Source organism: Lathyrus oleraceus, chromosome 6, assembly GCF_024323335.1.
Source record: "Lathyrus oleraceus cultivar Zhongwan6 chromosome 6, CAAS_Psat_ZW6_1.0, whole genome shotgun sequence".
Classification (NCBI taxonomy): domain Eukaryota; kingdom Viridiplantae; phylum Streptophyta; class Magnoliopsida; order Fabales; family Fabaceae; genus Lathyrus; species Lathyrus oleraceus.
The window spans coordinates 290,331,139-290,348,735 of record NC_066584.1 but is presented as its reverse complement, the minus strand read 5'-3'; positions in this window follow the sequence as shown (position 1 = coordinate 290,348,735).

The window sequence follows — 17,597 nt, the reverse complement described above, 5'->3', positions numbered from 1 at the left end:
TAATTATGTTTTTGTGTTTGACAAGACCTTCGGACTTGTGCCTACGTACCAACATAAAAACGAGGGATCAAAACCTCGTAGTTCGTGGTATCAATTTCAAAGTGAGTGTATTGCTTTTAACAAAAATTGAAGTTTGAATGGCACAAAGGCCTAAAAATGGTTTGAATGAGTGTTAGTTCTTTTTAGCTTTTGAAATTTTAAGTCAAGTATAGTTTAGTTCATTTACAACTTTGATTAAGAAAATGAGTTTGAAAATGCAATGGCATAAGGCCAAAGTTTCTAGTTTGCAAAAATGGTCAAAGTTTAGAAATCAACAAACACAAGCAAAGAAGACTTTTAAAAGAAGGGAGAGATTTTGAAATTAAAGAAGTGGGGAGGAGATGAAGAGACTAATCCTAAGCATAAAATTTAAAAGTTGAGAGTTGAAAAGATCTGACCAATGGGCTGCAATCCAATAGACAAGAATGTCATATAGAAACCCAAATTTCCCTTGGACTTTTGAATCAAGCAACAAACAATGTACAAATAACAAGTTGAAGAGCAAGGCATCAAATGAAGATAGCCACATCCAAGCTTCGCAACTCCATGATCTTTTTCAAGTTTGCCCATGTAGAAGATAAATTTCAAGATGGCACAAATCACAGGTTCAATATAACAGCTTCACCATGATCATGTTGCAGATGAACTCAGATGGATCTTCAATGATGTATCAGATGGAGTTTCAAATTTCAAGCACTTGGTTACATGAAAATTGGTATTGGCCAAGTCCTTTGCATATGGAGTGTTGCCTAAATTCTAAGTCTAATTGTCTCAGATCAAACCAACAGTCCACACAAGATATTTTTTAGGGTTCTTGTTCTTATTATGTACATTAATGGTCAAAGACCACACAAACAAACACAATATACACAAACAAAATATATCACCAAATATGGTCCAAGTGGACAAAGTGAAAATGACATTAACATAAACAATTTTAACGGTATGAATAATGGCAAATGAATAAAGCTCAAAAATTAAATTGCATTAAAAATAAATGACTTGAAATTAAATGTTAGTTATTAATGAGTTAGAAGTTAGTATTGCTTTTGCTTTGCTTTTGTTTTAAGTCATTCTTTGGAGAACACTCAACCCACTTATCACAAGCATGGATTCTTGAACCAAGACATCTTCCAAAGGAAGGAAAAAATGCCAAGCTTCCACACAATACCATGAAAGAGGGGATACTTACAATCTCACTAACTAAAATGCTATGCCTTTTGTGTCAAAATTTAGCGCTATGTTAAGCAATCGTAATTGGACTTATGTAGAAGTCACAACTATTTGAGGCCGGACAATAAAATTTTGGTGTTAATGCATGTTAGAGACATAGTATGATGAACTATGCTCATGAAACATACCACACACAAAAAGAATATGCAAAGTGGGGGATCTAATCTCATCCATACTTATGTTGATTTTGCAATCAACTAGCCTTAGGATATTAAGATATCACAGGTCAATGACATGAATGCATAGAGAAGGGGAATGAGATGAAGAGGGAGGGGGAATGAATCAAACACAAATTGGACAAAAGAGGACTTTTACCAAGTTAAGATCATTCATTCATTTTGGGAGATGAAATGTACATTCCATCAATCCCCTACATCCAATGATCTTAATTTAACAAAGTCAAATCAACCTTGACCAAGGCCCAACAACATAAGTTAAACTCACAAAGTCAATTAAAATGGCTCTACACAATTAATTTGACAATTAATCAATTAAAAATATTAAAAATAATGCATTAAATTGAGTATGGTTGATCAAATTCCTAAAACCTCATCAAAACACCAAAGAAATGGCCATGAGATTTATCATAGGTTAAACAAGGTCAAAGGACCTTGGAGAAAATTTTTCAGAATTTTTGGAAACTTAAAAGTATTTTTAAACAATTAAAAATATTCACAAAATTAATTAAATCATGATAAATATTAATAATGAGCCAAAAAATAATTTTAATTCAGAAAATGAAAGAGGATTTTATTTAAATTTTTTTGGTGAAACTCTCATATTTTTTGGATCAATATTAAAATATGAATATGAATTAATGAAAAACAAAGGAATAAAAATAAAAATCAGATAATCAAAAAAACATGGACCATTCGATCTCCCTCATTAATTGAGGTGGCAGATCAAGTGGTGGAGAGCGCGCGTTCCATGGTGCGCGCTAGTCAATATTCCACATGTTTGTTAATCACAATGAGCGCTTTAGATTAAAATGTTTTAAATCAAATCAATGGCTCTGAACACTTCCAGCTCATCGCCGGAGCCAAAGGCCGGTCATCTTTTCCGATGACCCTGGCCAGACCGGTTCATTCATCACCATATCATAAATGAAAAAAGAGGACATGATCTTACAGAAAAAATGGCGTAGATCACGAATATCACCTCAATTTAACCTAACTCCAAATATATAGAGAGATACGTGGAGTTGAATTTTGAGGTGTGTCAACTGAGTTGCTTCGATTTGACCTCAAAGCAACTCAATCTTCTTGCCTACATTGGTAGGACTTCAGACAACCAAGGATCCTAGAGAATTTAGAGAGAATCGAAGAGAAGAAAAATCTGGAAAAATACCTTCAATGCTGTGCAGAAATGGATCTCTCTTGCTTCAATTCTTGCTTGATCTTGCTTATGGAGCTTGTGGAAGTGGATTAAGAAGGATGCAAAGCTTTGGATCCTGGAGTTTTTGAATCTCCAAACAATGAGATTCAAACTCAAATTTCAATTGAAATTTATCAGGTTTTCCTTTGAATTGAGAGGGTTTGGAGCTAGGGATTCAAAGCTGGCATCCAAGGTCCTTGAAACTGAAGCGTTGGACCTTTGTTTATAGCAAAAGATGAGTGTTATTTGCACATTTAAAAATACTTCCAAAATTGGCAATGCAATGTACATGCTTGCATGGACGTGTGCAGGCCCATGAAGCAATTCTACTAGGTCCACAATCAACTGAAATGAGGTCTGAGTGAAGCTTGGATTGCAAGGCAAATATATTTGAATGTTTGAAGCATGATTCTTGCCAACTGATACAACTCTGTTTAAGCCATGCACACACCCCTCAAACTTTATCCAAAATGAATGAATTAGGACTCTTTAGAAAGCTTAGATCAAGAGGAGCAACTCTTATGTTGAACACTTTTCCATTTGGAACTTGTATCATGGTGAATTTTGAGGTGGAAGTTTGGAAATTTCGACATGTCAAAATATTTTCTAAGTGTCAAGCCACATGTTCAATTATTCCACCTTGCCTAACTTTGTATGTGAGCTCCAAATGAGAAAAGTGTATTCATAAAAGTTGTAGCTATTTAAACATCCTTCAAAATGGTCACAAATGTGACATCATTTGGATTTGGGATGAGTTAGTTATGTATTTTTGAAGTTGAGGAAAATCACTTATTCAATGGTATTGGTCCAAAATGACCTATAATGTATCCTCATATCACATGCTCATAAAAGTTGAATTAGTTCGTAATCTAAACATCAAAGTTGTATTAGACACCTTGAATTTGATTGTGAAACTTGGAAATATTTCATCTCATAAAAATTGAGCAAGTTATGGCCTTGGGAAGTTGACTTTCAAATTAGGGTTTAAACAAAATGACCTATAATGTTTTAACATAGAAAATGACTTTACAAGCAAAATTATATCTAGACTTCAACATGAAAGTTGTTTGGAATGTAATTCATAGTAACTTTTCTCTTGGAATCATTTTCATATGATAAAAATTGTAGGAGATAGGGTCTAGGGATACCCAGTTTTGATCAGATGAATTCATCTGGCCAACCACCATCAACCAACTTGCTAACTTGCAATTCTCTTAACTTTTTAGGCTCATGGTAGATCATATATGCATAAGATGATGAAATTATAAGTGTACCTTGAGAAATTTGATCAATTGGTGAAAAAGCTTGTTGAAGAAGTTACTCAAGATACCCATATAAACTAGGGTTTCCAAGGTAAACCAACTCCAAACTCTTGAATACATCTTGATCAGAATAGAATGTAGAGATCATGGGGACTCATATATAATTACTAGAGCCATTATGGACCATTCCTTGATTATGCTCTTAGCAATGAGGGTCGTAAACCCTAGATGTGAACTTGATAGATCAATAGTGATCATGCCCTACCTACAAAAGAGTTAGGCAAATACAAAGACATCTTTTTGGTATTTTGGTTAGTGAAATGATAAAATGAAAGTATGATACAATCACATGGTGCTTGGTGATCTATTCCAAAATAAACCCAATGAAAGAGGGGTAAAGAGGATGCTAAGGTGTGATCCCAATGCTAATGCATATGATGAGATAGCATGAGGGATCTTAGGGTCAAAATTGGGGTGTTACAGTGACTCTGATTTTATTGACGTTAAGCTTATCCATAGCTTAATGGTCATGAATTTACCGCTACAGTAATTAAGTGGTGACTCTGCTGGGGAGTAGTCCTCAGTGGGTTTAGCCTACTTTTTTATGTGTATATATTTGTATATTTGATGTTTGTATATTTGTTTGTATTATATAATCTTCTTGTTGTGCTTGGTGATCTCTGAGTGGTGAGATAAGTTCTAACCCGAACTTGAGTGCAATTAAGATATGAGGATGGTATAGTCATGTTCAACTTGTGTGGAGTAGTCCTTAACAAGTTGGCTTGAGACCCATATACTCAATGAGACCCTTTTGGAGTTATTAATGTCACATAAGTTTTTTATGGTTAGGCATTACTTTCTCTGATTTGGGATCCGAGAAGCTGAGAACCGTAGAATATTTAACCCCAACTTGATCTATTTAGGACATAGTGCGGAGACTGTTCAGGTGTAGACTTGATAACAGTTGTTACGCGATACTACACTCAGACGAGTTTCTCTTGAGAATATTATGGGTTGATGAGTCAGTCATCCTAACCTATAATATTCGATAAATGGAATTAAGACTCTGGGAACTTTTTAGAACATGATCTATAGGTTTTTATCCTTAGTACACTCCTTTGGGATGGTTCTTAACCTGACCTCATGCTCGTGACTCACAACAAACCCTTTGATTCTTGGTTGATCCAATCAAGTCTTGTCAATATCAATGGAACTTGGGTGTTGATAAGGTGAAAACTATAATCCACCAAAATGGATGATTGATCTTGACAATGACTTGATTCATCCCTTGACCTTTGTTTGTGATTGCCTTGTGTGTGATCCCTTGTTTGTGATTGTTGCATTCATGCACATCATATCATTCATCACACAAAAATAATTTCAAGGAACGAAGGTCTTGTTTGCAAATATTTCCGCACCATGGATTATGGATGAAGGAACACTAAGAAGTATAGTTCCAGATGTCCTGACTTGAAAGAGCTAAGGAAGTTGTCATCCTTTGTATTAGATCCCTTGGACTTTAAGCAACATCATCAGAAGCTTTTGTCTGTATTATCTGCTGATGTGGTTGAAGGACTCTTGAGTGTGTTGGTTCAGTTCTATGACCCTCTCTACCGTTGCTTCACTTTTCCCGATTATCACCTTATACCTACATTAGAGGAGTATGCCCATCTCTTGGGAATACCTGTTTCTAACAAGGTGCCTTTTAGTGGATTAGAGGAGATTCCCATATCTCATATCATAGCTGAAGCTCTTCATCTGAAGAAGTCTGAGATTGAGGCTTATTGGGTAAAGAAAGGAGGAATTTTTGGATTAACTTTTGAGTTCCTCATTGGTAAAGGTACTGTCTTTGCTCAAGTCGATAGTATGGATGCTTTTGAAGCCATCTTTGTGTTTCTCATTTATGGTCTGACTTTGTTCCCTAACATTGATGGTTTTGTTGATGTTAACGCCATTAGAATCTTCTTGATTGGGAACCCTGTACCTACATTGTTAGGTGATATGTACTTCTCTTTGCATTTGAGGAATTCTAAAGGTGGTGGGACTATTGTGTGATGTGTTCCTCTTCTGTACACGTGGTTTACTTTGCACTTGCCTCAGATGCCTACTTTCTTGGAGAACAAACAATGTCTACGATGGTCTCAGAGACTCATGCCTATCACCAATGATGATATTATTTGGTATGATTCTGCATTGAGTAGCTTGGATATTATTAACAGTTATGGTGAATTCTCTAATGTGCCTCTCATTGGTACACAAGGAGGAATCAACTACAACCCTGCTTTGGCTCGTCGTCAACTTGGGTTCCCCTTGAGACACAAACCTAATAACACTAAGTTAGAAGGTCTTTTCTATCAAGAGGCTAAAGATTCCCAAAATTTTAAGCAGAAGATGATACACGCTTGGCATAATGTGAATAGGAAAGGAAGATCCGAGTTTGGTCCGTGCAATTGTGTAGCTTTGGAAGCTTACACTACTTGAGTGAAGAAGAGATCTTTGGAGTTAAAGATGTCGTATGCTTCTGAAAGACCCGTGCCTTAGGTTGTGGCTGAGCCATTAACTGTCCCTAACCAAGATGTAAAGGAATTGGAAGGCACACTCATTAATATGAAGCAAGAGAGAGATATGTTGAAAGAACGGTTCCATACTTTGAGCCAAAAGCATGAGGAGTTGCAGCTTGAGTCAAAGGACAAAAATGCGCTTATTGAACTTCTTGAAGACCGAGCAGTGAAGAGACAGAGAAAGCCAGAGGCTCCATCTTCCTCTAGTATGCCTCAGTCTTACGGTGCTTGGAAGAAGATTGTTGATCAGATTGTCCTTGAGAAGGCTCAAATGAAGACATATTTTGAGACCGAGATTCAACGCATCCGAAGGAAGTACGCGCCTACAGCCAAATCATTTGACACTGTTGCTAAGGGATCCTTAGGATGATTAGTTTCCTTTTCTCTTGTATTTGTACCTTTGGTTTCTGAAGTTGTGCTCAGTGTAATCCTTCCAAATTTTATGAATAAAAGATATTTTATGGTCAATCAAATTGTTATTATATGTTTGAAAATAAAATAACATGTTCCTTGAAATTAAATAAACAAAAACATTGCATTTCATGCATCATTTGCATAACAGGTTTCTTCTGCCAGATGTCTTATCGATTATTTTTCTATGCTTCAGCGAAGCTGACTCACCGATACAACACTCGCGTCAATCAACTGAAGATCATGGAACATTTGGAACAAGAGAACAGAGAGATGAAGGATGAGATTTCATGGTTGACTGCCATGATGGAGTCTGTCCTTGCTGCGCAAAATCAGTCTTCACCGACTCTCGCAACTCCTCCCCAGAGGACTGTCATCTCCGAGGTTGCTACCTCGACCGTTCCTGTTGCTGCTACTCAATCTAGTCCATCTATGTCTGCTGGATTCCCGTGGGGAATTCCACCAAATTTCATGCCAGAAGGGTTTGCGCCTACCTTTGCTTCTATGTCGGCATCTAGCCCAGTCATGTTAGTGCCTCTGCCAGTTGTTCATACTTTGCCTCGTGTTGAGGACACCATCTCCCATTCTGAGCCATCTGAAGGTCCATATGTTTATGAGAAGATGGATGAAATGAAGGATCAGTTCCTTGAGCTGTGAAAGGTGTTGAAAACATTGAGAGGAAAAGACCTATTTGGTAAAAGTGCTGCTGAACTTTGCTTAGTACCAAATGTGAAGATCCCGATGAAGTTCAAAGTCCCCGACTTTGAAAAGTATAAGGGAAATACTTGTCCACTTAGCCACCTAATTATGTACGCCAGAAAGATGTCAACTCAAACTGATAATGATTAGTTGTTGATTCACTACTTCCAAGACAATTTGACTGGTGCTGCTCTAAGATGGTATATGGGGCTAGACAGTGTAAGTGTCTGTATTTTCAATGATTTGGGTGAAGCTTTTGTTAAGCAGTACAAGTATAATATGGATATGGCGCCTGATAGAGACCAGCTGAGGTGTATGTCTCAGAAGGATAAGGAGACATTTATAGAGTACGCTTAGAGATGGAGGGAACTTGCTGCTCAGATTAATCCTCCATTAGAAGAAAAGGAGATGACGAAGATTTTCCTGAAGACATTAAGTTCGTTTTATTACGAACGTATGATTGCTAGTGCCCCCAGTGGCTTTACCGAAATGGTAAACATGGGGATGAGGTTAGAAGAGGGAGTCCGTGAAGGACGTCTGTCCAAGGAAGAACCATTGTCCACTAAGAAGTATCGAAGTGGTTTCTCCAAGAGGAAAGAAGGGGAAACCAATTCAGTATCTGTAGGGAGGCAGAGGATGCCTCATGTCAGAAGGAGTTCTCAACCACGTCAACATCAACATCAAGTTTCATCAGTAATTCCCATGTTTTCCAACAATCAATCAGTTCCGATTCAACAACAACAACATCAACAACAATCACAACAAAGAACCAACAATAACAACAACAACAACAACAATAATCAACAACAAAACTTCGAGAGAAAGAAGGTCTATTTTGACCCTATTCCTATGTCATACGCCGAATTATATCGATCCTTGGTTTCCAAGAACCTAATTCAACCCAGACATCCACCTCAAATCCCCGAGCCACTTCCATGGTGGTTCGAACTTGAACTACATTGTGCCTTTCACCAGGGAGCCCCTGGTCATGACATTGAGAATTGATATCCGTTGAAATATGAGGTACAAAAGCTTGTAAAAGTGGGATGGTGTCATTTGAGGACCGTGCGCCAAATGTGAAGGCTAATCCGTTACCTGCTCATGGTAATGCTTCAGTCAACATGGTAGATGGTTGTCATGGGGAGTTCAAGATTTATGAATTTCCGCTTTATCAGAAGATCCTTAGTGAGAATGCATAAGGATATTTGTCTGGTTAGTGAATGTGAGCATGACTAGGGGTGTTCGCGGTGCAGTTTGGGCGGTTTTGACGATAAAAATCATCCGAACCGCAAGAGAAAAAAACATGTGGTTCGGTTGCCTTTTAGAAATAAAACCAAACCAAACCAATGCGGTTTTGAAATTCTAGTTAACAGACTAAGGATACTTGTTGTTTGTATTTTTAAGTGTCGGGTTTTTGTTATCGTCTCCACAGGGATTGTGAGATATCACCGCCGTTCGACAGTTGTTTCAATTCTTAACTCGTAGTAACAAGGGGGTTTTGGTTTTAGTCACGGTATCTTGCATAAAAGTGTGAGAAAATGCGGTAAAAGATTTGGTTTTAATATTTGAGAAATATTGCCAAAATTAGGGTTCGATAATCACTTTGCATGTATATGTTCGATCAACAAAACTTATAAACTCCTTTAGATGATAAACTATTTCACAAAGTCCTCCAATGTGTTTATCTCTAACACACATTGTGAGTTTTCCCATTTTGATCAATTGTTTATCTCTAACACAATCTATCAAAATGACAACTTTTTGGTTCAACCTTATGGTGAACAAAATCATTCATTACTATCTCTAGCTAACAAACAAGATTGAATGAAAACCTAGGTAAAGAGTTGGTAAACATCTCTCGATCATAAACCAACACAAAGAGTTTTCAATAAAACAAAGTTTTCATCATATATTCATCATTAAAGAGTTTACAAATGAAGATCATCTGATATACACACAAAGCTTATGACCATCTACATCTAACCTTGACAAAATGAAGAACTTAGCTACTCATTTTCATGGTAGCTTGGTCAATAAGTTTCAGAAGAAGGTTGATCAACATCCGAGTCGAATAATCGAGATTGGATGGGAATCCACCTTCTTTTTGTGAAAGATTGTTAAGAGATGAAGAGAAATGATTTCTAGGTCACAAAGTATCTCTAGAGCAATGCTGGAAAAAAAATATAAAAAGTACAAAAGTATGGAAGTGTAAAAGTATGGCTCCAAAAAGTAGCCCCTGCTACTTATAGTGCTGCTACTGAGCTGTCATGCTCGCTAGGCGAGCAGAATGGCTCGCCTAGCGAGCCCCAAAATGAGGCACCTGAGGCACCTGCGCCCAAAGAAATATCCTTTGCCAGATTTGCATGTTCGCTAGGCGAAGCCCACGCTTCAACCTTCGCTCCAGCGAGCTTAGGAGGTTTTGCTACTGGAATTGCTCGCTGGGAGCTCGCTAATGGCTCGCCTAGCGAGTGAGTGCTGGCTGTGCTTTTGACCAAGTCTGGACGTGTTCGCTACCACCTTCGCTGGCTGCTCGCCTAACGAGTTTGTTGATGTTTGCTACTGTAAAATACTGGAGCTGTTCGCTGGGTGTTCGCTGGGTTCTCGCCTAGCGAGCTCTTCGCCACAGCCCTCGCCTAGCGAGCAAGTTGATGAATGCATCCTTTTTTTGGTCCCTTTGCCAACTTTCTTGTGCCTTCATTTTCTATTATTTCATGCCTAATTCCTCCACAATAACACACAAATCAAAGGTACCAAGATCGTTTATCATTGTATTGCAATTCATCTAAAACAAAGGTGGTTTCGAACACTTTAGCAAGGAAATGGAGTGAAAGATGCCCATATTTGATAGTTCAAATAAGCACTTTTGGGTATCTAACAACTCTCCCCAACTAGATTCTTGCTTGTCCTCAAGCAAAGTATGCCTCTTGAAGGACAAGAGGATTTGCTTTAAGAAAAAGGTTTCTCCGAAGTCGGATAAAACGGCTCAAACACAAGCGAATCAGCAGATACAAATTTCCAACGGTTAGAATAGCATAATACACAAGAACTAAACTTAATAGCAATGCGAAATATGTATCTACCCACAACAATATTATCTTGAATGAATCACCCTATCTCTCCTCTTCGAATAAGGATTGAAGAAATTACGCGCTTGCAACCGCGGGAATAATCTCACTCTCCAACAAACAATGAAGAAATCAATTCAATTCATACAATGTCTAACAATTATAAATGGTAATGTGGAAGCACGAAGATCACTAAGGACTTTTCGGTTGAAGCTTGGTTAGGTTAACAAACAAGGGTCATTTATAAGGCCATTGAAAACGAAATTGCCGATGCAAAAGAGACATTCACTGTACATTATTCACACATCTCAACTTCGTTCCATTTGTTTCTCATTTGAAACCTTCACAACTCTTATTTCACAACTCAATTTTTGTTTTTCACTATTTTTCTTCCAAGCAAGCATTCATTTTCATTTTCTCTATTTTTTCTTTTCTTTCACATCATATTTACAAAACAAATGTTTCTCTTTTCTATATTTTATATATTTTTTTTATTTTTTATTTTTTTATGCTTGCTCGGTTTTTCAAGAGTTGTGGCACTTACCGATTCTCATTTTCGTTCTCCCTAACTTATTTCTTACTCACCCTAAGTGAATGCTCTTGACTTTTTACGGCAAAAGAACAATTATCACAATTTTCCGGGTTTCAAGAAAAAAAGATTTTTGAAATCTCGCTTTATTTCAAGCTGAGATTCAACTATTTAAGCTCAAAGGGGTTAACAAATACTCTCTCTGCTCACAGGTAAGTTGTATTTGGAACTGGTTGTGCTCGATAGAAAACAAGTGCCTTGATCATTTCTAATTGCTTCCACATATTCACAATAATAAAAGACAAAGCATGAATCAAATGAATCAACAAAGCTTGTTAGAATCCAACATTTAAGTGTACAATGGAGGTTTCCTCACAATTTGTGGTTTTAAGTCCTAGATGAAACATTCATTCAATTATGTTGCAAAAAGACAATATTCAATTACAAAAAAGAGTAAAGTTCTTAATGCATTCTAAAATTCTAGCCGGAGGTAACCATGTACCTTAGCATTATTCACTTGTTTATTTTTATCATTGCCATCCAAGCTCGGATGCACCTTCATTGGATACTTCTTTGAGGAGCAACCAATCTAGAAGGTTTGACACTCAACCAACCAAAAATTTATTAAAACAAAAGAAATTTTAAACATAAATAATAACATTACTTCAAAATTTAAAATTGTGCATGGGGGACAAAACACCCCAAAAGTACATAACCAAAATCAAAATACACAAATCTGAAAATACAATAGAAATAAAACATAATATGAAAAATAAAATAAACTTAGCCCTCCAAGGACTCATAACCCTCATCATTACCGGCTTCAGAACCGGTAGCATCATCATCATCATCATCATCATCATCTTCAGCAGCACCAGAAGAAGCACCAGCACCAGCTGCACCAGCACCCGCCCCCTCTCCAAACACAGGCCTGTCCACAGGCCAGCTAGCGTGCTGCAGAAACTGCTCACGTGTCATCATAGAATGCTTACCGGAGGGGTCGCGCATCTGCAACTGTAACAGCTGCATAGAATCGTGCATATCGAGCATGGCGCGCTGAGTTGCCGCCATCAAATCCCAGTTGTAGTTGCAGACAACCTGCTGGAAAGGATCGGATCCTAGAGTAAAAGTACCAGGACCATCAGAAGCCCCGGTAACCTCAGCAGCTGAACTACTTCTTACATTCTTCGGTTTGCAATACTTAGCCACATATCAGTCATCAATGGCCGGCGGGATCCTTACTTGACCCTTGGAGGGTAGCCTCACACTCGCTTGTTGGCACAAAGCCATGATTAGACACGGGAAAGCAAGGGGACAATTCACTCGTGCCCCCGACTTTAGCCCGCTTTCAATCACGGACTTCAACTCCAAAGCAATAATCCTCGCCACATCAATCTGGATATTCGTGAGGATGCAGTGTACCAAGTGTGCCACTGGGATCGGCATGGTAGAAGTGTGAGACTTGGGTTTGATGTTTGTAAGAACCAACAAAAGGATCAGTTGAGCCAAGGGAATCATGTCCTCCCTATGGTATCTCATCGGAACCCCAAATGGGTTCAGCTCAACCGATTTCCCTTCCAAAAGCAGGGCAGCAGAAATTGAATCGGTATCCCGGTGAAGCCTTAAATCTTGGTGGTAAGTGTCTCTCTCATTGGCTCCCAGATGGAGAGGTTCACCCAGGACACGGTTAATTGCATCCCGATCGAACGCAACAGGACGGCCAGACACTCTAGACGTCCATGTGAATGGCTCGTCGTCGTTCGGCAGTGCGTTCGCGTAGAACTCACGCACTATTGCGATGTCGTAATGCTCCAGGGGAGATATCAATCGGTCCCACTTTTTCCTGTGAATCAACCGGCGAATGTTCGGTACGTGCCTTCAGGGTTGATTATAAATCTCTTTTCCGGCAAAATCTTTCGCTTTTCCATAGCAACATATCGAGCTGCTTGCTTTGGCCCGACAAATTTGTCGGTGTCGAATTGTATGGGCACGGGACGGGAAGTGTTCCCGCCCTTTCTCTTTTTCGAAGCGCCGGACCTGGATTCCATCTGCAAAGACATAGAGAGGAAACAACACAAACACAAAACAGATTAGAAAGCAAAACAGAATTCCAACTACTGTCATGGTCGCTGCTGCTTCGCCTAGCGAGAACCTAGCGAAGCTTCGCTACAGGTTCGCCTAGCGAAGTGGCAGCGAACGCTCGCCACTGATTCGCCTAGCGAGTTGCTAGCGAATCTTACGGGTTTTTGGGTTCTGCAATGTTTACACTGAAATTTCAGAAAAACCCAAGGTCTCATAGTATCTATTTCAGAACAAAAGGATTTATCATGAAAGGCATCATTCTAAGGTACATGCAAATCTACATCCACATGCAAAACCTAATGCACTCATTCCCCCAAATTCACCCTAAATGACATATACTTCAGAAATTTACAATGTGAAAGCATAAAGTAATGAGAAGGGGCAAACCTGGTTTGAGATCTGTAGGAGTTAGAATGCACAAAGATGGTTGCAATGTAACAGGTGGGGTTGTGAGTGAGATGCAAAGTGAGAGTGTGTGTGTGAGTTTTGGAGTTCAGAGTTATAAAAAGAAAAAAATGGTACTTGGGACCAAAAGAGTGGCCTGCTGAGAATTAAATGAGTTCTGCCATGCAACGCTCGCTGCTGCTTCGCCTAGCGAGCAGCTAGTGAATCCGCTCGCTACTGCTTCGCCTAGCGAGCATCTAGCGAGCATGACAACATTTGCTTTTTCAAAACAGCATTCCTGGTACATTCAGCAAGGTTTAACAATTGGAATCCCAATATGACACCACAGAAAAACTGTAAATACTTACAATGTTGGGGTGCCTCCCAACAAGCGCTTGTTTAACGTCGGATAAGCTCGACGGTTCGATGCTCACAGAGGAGCATCCAAAGAAATAGCACAGCTCTCGCGATCCACATGACCGCCGAGATAAACCTTCAAACGTTGGCCATTAACGGTCCAACTCTCCTTCTTTTCCATGTCCTCAATGACAATAGCTCCGTACTCCTTAACTTCTTTGACCCGAAATGGCCCGGACCATTTTGATTTCAACTTTCCGGGGAATAACTTCAACCTGGAATTGAACAATAAGACCAACTGTCCGGGCACAAATTCTTTCTTTCGAAGCTTTTTGTCATGATATTTTTTTACCTTCTCTTTGTACAACCAACTTGAGTGATATGCGGCATTGCGCATCTCTTCCAACTCGAGCAGTTGCACCTTCCTTTTCTCACCGGCCAAATCCTTTTCAAAATTTAAAAATTTCAGAGCCCACAAGGCTTTGTGCTCCAATTCGACCGGCAAATGGCAAGTTTTACCAAACACCAATTGAAAAGGAGTGAGCCCAATTGGAGCTTTAAAGGCGGTACGGTATGCCCATAACGCTTCATCCAATTTTTGTGACCACTCTTTTTTCGAATTTGACACAGTTTTTTCGAGAATTCTCTTAATCTCACGATTAGAGACCTCGGCTTGACCATTAGCCTGTGGGTGATACGGAGTTGCCACTCTGTGTGATACACCGTAATGTTTTAAAATGCTTTCCAACGGTGCATTACAAAAGTGTGACCCTCCATCACTTATCAACACTCGGGGGGTTCCGAAACGGGAAAAAATGTTTTTCTTCAAAAATTTTATTACCGTTTTCGCATCCGCCCGAGGTGAGGCAATCGCCTCAACCCACTTAGAAACGTAATCAACTGCGACAAGCATATACTCGTTACCATAAGAGGATGGGAATGGTCCTACAAAATCGATGCCCCAACAATCGAATGCTTCGACCTCTTGGATGTTTTGGAGAGGCATCTCGTCTCTCTTACCAATCCCACCACTTCTCTGGCAACTATCACAACTTTGCGCATGGGTATGCGCGTCTTTGAAAATAGTGGGCCAATAAAATCCTGACTGAAGGATTTTAGTGGCCGTTCTCACCCCATTATAGTGTCCGCCGTAAGGCGAGTTGTGACAATGCCAAAGGATGCTCTGCGCTTCATCGCCAGTAACGCATCTCCTTAAAAGGTTATCACTACCCAACTTCAACAAGTACGGGTCATCCCATACGTAATACTTGGCATCCGAAAGAAACTTCCTTTTTTGGTTCGAAGTTAGGTCGGGAGGCACAAAACCACTAGCCTTGTGGTTCGCAAAGTCTGCAAACCACGACCTAACTTGAATTTTGAAAAGTTTTTCATCAGGAAACTCTTCCCGGATTTCCTTCTCTGAAGCGGTAACCTCCACATTAACTAAGCGAGATAAATGATCCGCCATCAAATTTTCCGATCCTTTCTTGTCTTTGATTTCAACATCAAATTCTTGCAACAAGAGGATCCAACAGATGAGCCTTTGCTTCGAATCCGGTTTGGTGAGCAAATATTTAATCGCCGAGTGGTCGGTATACACTACGACTTTAGACCCTATAAGATAAGACCTAAACTTTTCATGCGCATAAATTATCGCAAGTAATTCTTTTTCAGTGGTGGCATAGTTAATTTGAGCCTCATTAAGAACTTTACTTGCGTAATGTATCGCATGAAATTTTTTCTCTTTTCTTTGGCCTAATACTGCTCCGATTGCATAGTTGCTCGCATCACACATTAGCTCAAAATTTAAATTCCAATTTGGAGCGACTATAATTGGAGCGGTAACCAATTTTTCTTGCAAAGTCTCAAAAGCTTGCAAACATTCATCGGTTAAGAGAAATACCTGGTCCTTAGCTAGCAAATTACTCAAAGGCTTAACTACCTTTGAGAAGTCTTTGATAAAGCGCCGATAGAACCCGGCGTGCCCCAAAAATCTTCGGATTCCCTTCACATTCACCGGAGGAGGTAACTTTTCAATCACTTCAACCTTAGCACGATCAACTTCAAGCCCTCTTGAAGAGACTTTATGGCCAAACACTATCCCCTCGGTCACCATGAAGTGGAACTTCTCCCAATTAAGCACAAGATTGGTCTTCACACATCTTTCAAGCACCGTTTTCAAGTTTGCCAAGCATAAACTAAAGGAACCACCAAATACCGAGAAGTCATCCATGAAGACTTCCATTGTTTTCTCAATAAGGTCGGCAAAAATGGCTTGCACACATCTTTGGAAAGTCGCCGGTGCATTTGCACAACCCAAAGGGCATTTTTCGGTATGCGAAAATTCCAAACGGACATGTGAAAGCCGTCTTTTCATGATCGGCCGGGTCAACCGCAATTTGGTTATACCCGGAATAGCCATCCAAGAAACAATAGTATTGTTGCCTCGAGAGTCTTTCGAGCATTTGATCCATGAACGGGAGTGGAAAATGATCTTTTCGAGTTGCGGTATTCAACCGCCTATAATCAATACACATTCGCCACCCCGTTGCAACTTTAGTAGGGATCAACTCATCCTTGTCATTTCGGATCACGGTAATTCCATATTTCTTCGGAACCACATGCACAGGACTAACCCATGGACTATCCGAAATCGGGTAAATCATTCCCGCATCCAACAACTTGACAACTTCCTTTCTAACAACCTCCTTCATAGTAGGATTTAAGCGGCATTGTGGTTGAGCTACCGGCTTAAAATCCTCTTCCATTAAGATCTTGTGCATGCAATAGGAAGGACTAATTCCTTTGAGATCGGAAAGAGTCCAACCCATGGCTTCTTGATTTTTTTTAGCACATTGATCAAACGGGCTTCTTCATCATTTGACAAAAGGTTGCTTATGATGACCGGCTTTGCTTCGGTCTCATCTAGGAATACATACTTCAAAGTAGAAGGTAACATTTTCAATTCAATAGGCGCTTTTTTGTCATTAACCTCCTTCTTCAAGTCTTCCTCCTCAACTTCCCACGGTTGTAGTTCGTTTACACTATCAAGTTCCCTTAAGCATTCATCAAGAGCTTGCTCTTCTTCAACTGTGAAAACTTCAAATGAGTCATCAAGAGCTAACTCCATAGGAGATATCTCATGAATATGCTTAGAAACCTCCAAAATTGCCTCTTCGATCACATCGATGCGAAAGCTATCACTTCTATCTTTTGAATGCTTCATTGCTTCGAATAGATCGAAAGTAACTTCTTCATTTTGGACTCTCACCTTCATCAAAACGTCATCAACGTCTATCATCATGCACGCGGTTTTCATGAACGGTCGGCCCAGAATGAGCGGAGCATCATCATCCTCTTCCATATCAATAACAATAAAATCGACCGGGAAAAAGAATTTGTCGACTTTAACCAAAACATCTTGGGCTACGCCATGAGGATGGGTAGTCGACTTATCGGCCAATTGCAAAGTCATCCGGATGGACTTAATTTCAATGTTGCCAAGCCTCTTTACAATAGACAATGGTATAAGATTAATGCTTGACCCCAAATCAATTAGTCCTTTTCCGACATAGATATCACCAATTTTAACCGGCAAAGT